This window comes from Prunus avium, chromosome 4, assembly GCF_965620075.1.
Source record: "Prunus avium chromosome 4, drPruAviu1.hap1.1, whole genome shotgun sequence".
Classification (NCBI taxonomy): domain Eukaryota; kingdom Viridiplantae; phylum Streptophyta; class Magnoliopsida; order Rosales; family Rosaceae; genus Prunus; species Prunus avium.
Window position 1 is genome coordinate 25,762,387 of NC_142287.1, and position 6,717 is coordinate 25,769,103.

General features: G+C 40.5%; 1 pseudogene across 1 annotated transcript; it reads left to right on the forward strand.

Annotated features, from left to right (window-relative positions):
* The first annotated feature begins 5,103 nt into the window (after positions 1-5,103).
* On the forward strand, positions 5,104-6,156 carry LOC110758194 (BES1/BZR1 homolog protein 1-like; annotated as a pseudogene). The gene is made up of 2 exons (XR_015835358.1): positions 5,104-5,388; positions 5,564-6,156. The product of XR_015835358.1 is annotated as a BES1/BZR1 homolog protein 1-like (transcript).
* Positions 6,157-6,717: the final 561 nt, after the last annotated feature.

Below are 6,717 nucleotides of genomic sequence, written 5' to 3' on the forward strand. Positions count from 1 at the left end.
ACCTTCAAACAGGAATCATGGTGGAGATAAAGAATCCCTCTAGCAATACCCTGAATAATCTTGAAGTGTCGACCCCAATCAAGCACTGCTCTTTTTGGAATTCAAAATATAACTGTAATGTCATCGATACATCCCAATCCCATGCACTTCACAATGAAAAAATTGACCATCACTATGTAACAAAGAGCAATGAAACTAACTGAATACAAGAGTATCCAAGCTTCCGTTTGGCATGAACTCATAAATTAGTAACTTCTCATCATCCTGGACAGAGCAGCCCATGATCCTAACAAGATTTTTATGTTGGAGTTTGGAAATCAACAGCATCTCATTCTTGAACACTTCTATGCCTTGCCCTGAGCTACTAGATAGTCTTTTTACTGCTATTTCCTCCCCTTCTTGTAGCTTATCCAACACAAGGTCCACAAATTAATCATCCCTTGATGACCTCATTCTCCTACTCTTTTGGTTAGATCGCAGTCTGTGCAAGCTGAACACTATGGCAGCCAAGATACTGATAAAACAAATAGCTATGAGGCTGACCATTAACTTTATTCGTTTTCCTTCACCTGAAACGATGAATTTTTATTACAAGAAATATGAGACAGAAAAGGAAAAATACTGCTGATTAGAGTTGTGTAAGCAATACAGTTTATCACTTACCTAATTCTGCGTGTGCTAGGCGAATAAAAAGACCTACTCCACCAGTTTCCTTTGCTCCACTCTTCATGTGACTTTGGAACTTGGTACGGAGCTGATAATCCATTATACATTATGGAGTTAGTTCAGTTGATTTTAATTTTAAAGAAAGCTATCCTCTAGGTTCTTTGAATCGATCAATATTCCGCTTGTAAGATATTAGCAAGAAATTGGAAAAAAAAAAAAAGAAGAAGAACAAATTCGACACCAGTTAGCTTTTAATTTAGTGGTACTTAGATCTCAAGTTTGAATTCCCCTCTTCTTTTGATTAAAAAAAAATTAATTAGATAAAAGAACCAAATATAAAAGGGTCTACTAGTGAATTTTCTCATATGACTGTAAGTTGAATTAGATCGGATTCATCTATACATGAAGCTAGGGATGGCAATGGGTAATGTCGTGTCATGTTAGGATAATAAAAGTGTCAAGAATGCTCAACCCAAACTCGACCCATTTGATAAATGTGTCGTGTCAAGATAATAAAAGTGTCAAGAATGTTGAACCCAAACCCGACCCATTTGATAAACGTGTCGTATTAAACATGTTAATCCATTTAACAAATTATTAAACATGTCACATGTTGAATTCAAAATAGAGATGATAATTAGAATGAGGAGATCGTCTTAGGCTAAGGGATTTCATTTGGGTGGGTTGAAACCCATTACCTTAGGGTGCATGGTGGAATATAATAGAACATGTCAGTTTATGCGTGCCACATATTTATTATTATGAATAAAAATTAAAAATAAACGTGTTAAGTAAGTCATTTTGCATGTTGGCGAGTTGACCATAAACTCATATTTTTATTAAACGTGTCATGACGAGTTGACCCGAATTTGAACCTTAATTTTAATCGTGAAAGTTTTGAGTCGTACCCGAAATTGCCACCAATAGTGTCAGTCATAACCTTATGGTCTTGAAGCCGAGGGCAATTATTATAATTATTATTATCCTTTTGACACCCATAAGAAGAATTTTAAGAAAGAAAAAAAAAAAAACAGAATAAGTACAAAGCTACAAAAGTGCTGAATTGGGTACAATACATCCAATGACCAAACACAACAACATGTTGATTTGATATGGAGAGAATTACGCCAAAACCAACAAATACTCAAACCGCTGATTCAGCAGCCCGATGTGTTTGTACTCAGACTAACAATACAGATCCACCGCGCAACGGCAGAAATGGAAAATTCATATCGTAGCTGAAAATTAAAATACAAAACACAGCAAACTCCTAAAGAGCACAACAACCGCAACTTCAAACCAACTACAAACCAGCATAGCAACCGGTACTACCCCATCGACGTGGGGGCCGTCGCCTTTTCTTGCAACTACAAATAGAAAAATAAAAAAAACAAAACAAAACCAAGATCCACATGGATCTGGGAAGCAAAAAGCCTCATCACAAACCAAAACTCCAATCCCTAGCATATGAGGAAATGGAAAAGGAAATGGAAAGGGAAGAGGGGTTGAGAGGGAAGAGAGAGGAGGAAGAGGTGAGGGAAAAATAAGGGAGGTGGGGAGTAAGGGAGGAGGGACCGAGACCACCTCCCCCCTTTGGTGCGGCTGAAGTGTGTGGGGGGCTAGGGTTTTTTCAGGAGGTGATATTTTAATTCCTGGAGGACTAAATCATAGGAATTCGTCCTTTTTACTTATTATATCCTCACACAATTTTAAAAATTCAAAGTTTGCCATCAACTTTAACCCAACAATGAGGACATTTTAGTAATTAGAACCATTCCTACCCCAATTCCATATGGTTTAGTAAACAATTTCAATTTTATTTTCTTGGTATGAGGTAAAAAACTAAAATAGGAATCCAGAATCTAACTTTCCTCAATCCATATGGTTTTGTAAACAACTTCAATAGGAATTCGGAATCTAATTCTCCTCAATCCAACTCCTCCTCAATTCAATTCCTCCTAATTCAATTAAAGATTAGTAAACATGCCATGAATTTGAGCAAGGAATGTACTACATTACATTGTTCAAGATCCCTCCCGGTCCGGAATCTAATTATTATTATTTTGTTAATTTTATTAGGTTATGGTTGAGGAAAAAATTTGAAATTTATACAGCTGTAAAACAGGTCAACTTTGGTCAAATCAAGATTTCTTATCTGATTTGGAAAAGCATGAGAGCCTATATATAGAGGGATTAGGTCTCTCTCACTTTCTTCACTTGCTCTCATTCATACTGTCATTCTGTTCGCTCCTCTCGCTCTATTGAATTGAAGCATTACTCTTTCTTTCTTGCTCATCTCGCTCTCCCTCTCATGAATTGAAGCAAAGCAACGATGATGATCGCCAACAATAACCCTGCCTTTGGTTATGGCCCGATCAATTTCAAAAATAATAACATCCCATCAATCAATAATTCTAGTGCCCTTGGCTCTGGCTTTGGCAATGCCGATCAAGATTATGAATTGGGGGGAAAAAGGAAGTTGAATCACCTTCCAGAATTAATTCCAAAGAGGAGGAAGTTCTATAATTAAAAGATGAAATTGGTGCACTTCGTCTCCCACGACACCCAGATCATCGGCGTGGCGGACGGCCTCGGTAGCTGGGCCAGGAAAGGCATCAACGCAGGCAAGTACGCAAGGGGACTCATGAACCACGCCAAACAAGCGGCTACTTATATTTTTGTCCTTAGAGCCGCCGCCGTGGATGCAGGAAATGTGCTAAGAGAAGCCTACGTGAACAACTTCGGAATACAAGGCTTGTCGACGACTGTCATCCTCAGCCTCGACAAAGAGTGTGGGACCCTCCACACAGTGAATGTCGGGGACAGCAGCTTCGTGGTGTTCAGGGACGCCAAAAAAAAAACCAAAAATAAAGAAACTAATTTTAAATTTTGAAATTTTAAAAATTAAAAAAAAAAACCTGTCCCGACGAAATGGCGTCAGCACAGGTCTATACCAGCGAAATTTGCCAGATTAGCATAGTATAGCCGTGCGGCTATACTACGGCTATACTATATATATAGCGCTAGGTGTCACGTTTCAAAACAATAAAGCCAGGCGGCTATACTTTAAAAAATAATAATAATAATAATAATAATAATAATAAGACGGCTATACCACTTCTTAAAAGCTTAAGTACTACAGTGCCTCCTGAAACATTGGTCAATTCTCACTATTCCCCCCCAAAGTTAAAGTGACCCACTTTGCCCCCTTGACCGATGTTTTGTGTCTCACTTTGCCCCTCACCATTAAGGCCCCGTTTGGGATTGTTTTTTTTTTGCCAAAAACCTACTTTACTTTAAAGTTAAGCAGTTTAAGGTGTTTGGTAAAAAGAAAATATCCCGATTATTTTAAAAGCAATGGCCTTTTAACAGCAGCTTTTAAAAGCAGGCTCTAGGTTGCTTTTTAAAGCTGCTTTCAAAAGAAACAGAGATGGACATTTAATGAATTTTTTTAATTCCCAAAATACCATAATTCATTTTAAAAAATGACACCACCTCCACTTCCACATCCAACTCCACCACTTGCACCACCACATTCACTACCTCCACAACCACCGCCGCCACCACCACCACCACATTCTCCTCCTCCTCATCCTCCGCCACCACCACCACAACCACCACCTCTTCCACCTCTTCCACCTCCTCCACCACCATCACCACCTCCTCCTCCACCTCCACCTCCACCTCCACAACCACCACCACCACCTCCTCCAAAACCTCCAAATCCACCACCACCTCCACAACCAACATCACCACCACCACCACCACATCCTCCTCCTCTTCATCCTCTGCCACCACCACCACATCCACCACCTCCACCACCACCTCATCCAAAACCTCCAAATCCACCACCACGACCTCCACAACTGCCATCCCCACCACCACCACTATCACAACCACCAACTCCACCTTCATCACCACCACCACCTTCATCACCACTCCACCACCACCACCACCACTACCACAACCACAACCACCAACTCCACCTTCATCACCACCACCACCTCCACTCCATCACTACCACTACCACCACATGATTAGTACATAACACTTTTAACATCATGTCTATTTTAGTCATTATTCACAGTTACAGCAATTTTATATTAAAATTTACCAAACGTTTTTTACACTGCTTTTTGTACTAACAGCACTTTAAAAATATTGTTTACCAAACATGGAGCTGCTTTACTTTACAGCTAATTATTTTCAAAGCACAGCAAAAACAACTTTTTTTAAAAGTGACAGCAATCCCAAACTGGGCCTAAGTCTATTAAAAATTCCACTTAAAATGCTGACATGGCACCAATGGGACCCATTATTTTGCTAAACTAAATGCCATGTGTGAAGAAAAAATAATTAAAAATTATCTTTAAAAAAACTTAATTTAACTATTAAAAAAATTAATAATACTTTAAAAAACTTAATTGCACAGCGCTTGATACTGAGAGAGAAAAGAGAGGGAAGATAATTGATCGGAGAATGACATCAGATGGAGCCACGTCTGCGGTGACGATGGCGCATAGGAAGCCGTCGTGGATGGAGAGAGAGAACAACCGGAGGAGAGAGAGGAGTAGGAGAGCCATAGCTGCGAAGATATTTGCAGGGCTCCGAGCTCAGGGCAACTTCAATTTGCCCAAGCACTGCGACAACAACGAGGTGTTGAAAGCTCTCTGCCTCCAAGCTGGCTAGACCGTCGAACATGACGGCACCACCTATCGCAAGGTCCCACTTCCTTTCTCTTCTTCAATTCACTTTAATTGTCCCAATTCTTCAATTTCTTTTTTTAATTTATAATTATTTTCCCATAATTGTCATAGCTTAGATCCAAAGGAAAAATCCACCTGAAAATTCATTTACTCATGAATTCTAATAATATGATGGTGGTGTTGTTGTACAGGGATTGAAGCCAACCCAAATTGATACACCAGGCACATCAACCATGATCAGCCCTTACTCTTCTCTAAATCCTAGTCCAATCCCATCCTACCAAGCCAGTCCTTCGTCGTCTTCCTATCCAAGCCCAAGCCGTTTTGTTCCCATCACTAATTCATCAAATCCCAGTCACTATCTGCACTCTGCAATTCCTTCGTCTCTCCCTCTGCGAATTTCCAATGGTGCCCCTGTAACCCCATCGCTCTCATCCCCAACCTCCAGAAACCCCAACCCAATTCCAAACTGGGACTCCATTGCTAAAGTCCATGGCCTCTTTCAATTACCCATTTTATGTTGTCTTTGCTCCTGCTCCAACTAGCCCGACTCGTCACCAGCTCCATTTTCCAGATGGTACCATTCCCAAATGTGACGAGTCTGATACTTCCACTGTTGAAAATGGGCAATGGGTTTGCTGTTGTGCGCAGCGGAAGCGGATTGCACTGAGGTGGTTGATATGAAACCGTTGAAACAACAAGAGCAAAATATGAAATACAGAAATCCAAACGACACAAGAATTTATACTGGTTCGGCCCGTGTGTAGCCTACATCCAGTTCGAAGACAGCGAGAAATTCCACTAGTATCCCAAAAGAGATTACAACCAAAGGAGATTAACCCTCTCACCTATCCTAGGAATTACAGAGTTTAACTCTCACAACCCAAATCCCAAATACACCCAAGTCACTCACACACAGATAAGGTGCACCAGCAAAGACACAATGGTGCATACGGCTTGTCCCTGAGACAAGAGCATTCTCTCACCTATTGTGCTCACCAAAACTGCCCACACTCTTCCTCTCTGCCAAGCCTTCATTATATAACCAAGAACTTGGTCCAACAGCTGCATGAGCACCTTCAAAGTCCTCCACAGAAGAAGGGACATTAATGCACCGAAACAACTCAACCACCAGCATTGGAAAAGAAACCAGCCGCTCCTCTTTGCTGCCAACTTGCCAACGGAGTCCCTAATTAGGCATAGCTTTAGTTGGCTTCTCAAGGAACCCAAGAGCCAAAAGTAGTAGCAATAATAAAAGATTATTCTACTTTTCTCTTTTCTCTCTCTAAAGCTCACGACTGCCACTCCTAAGTTTGCAATCAATATGCAACTAGTCAAACTTGCT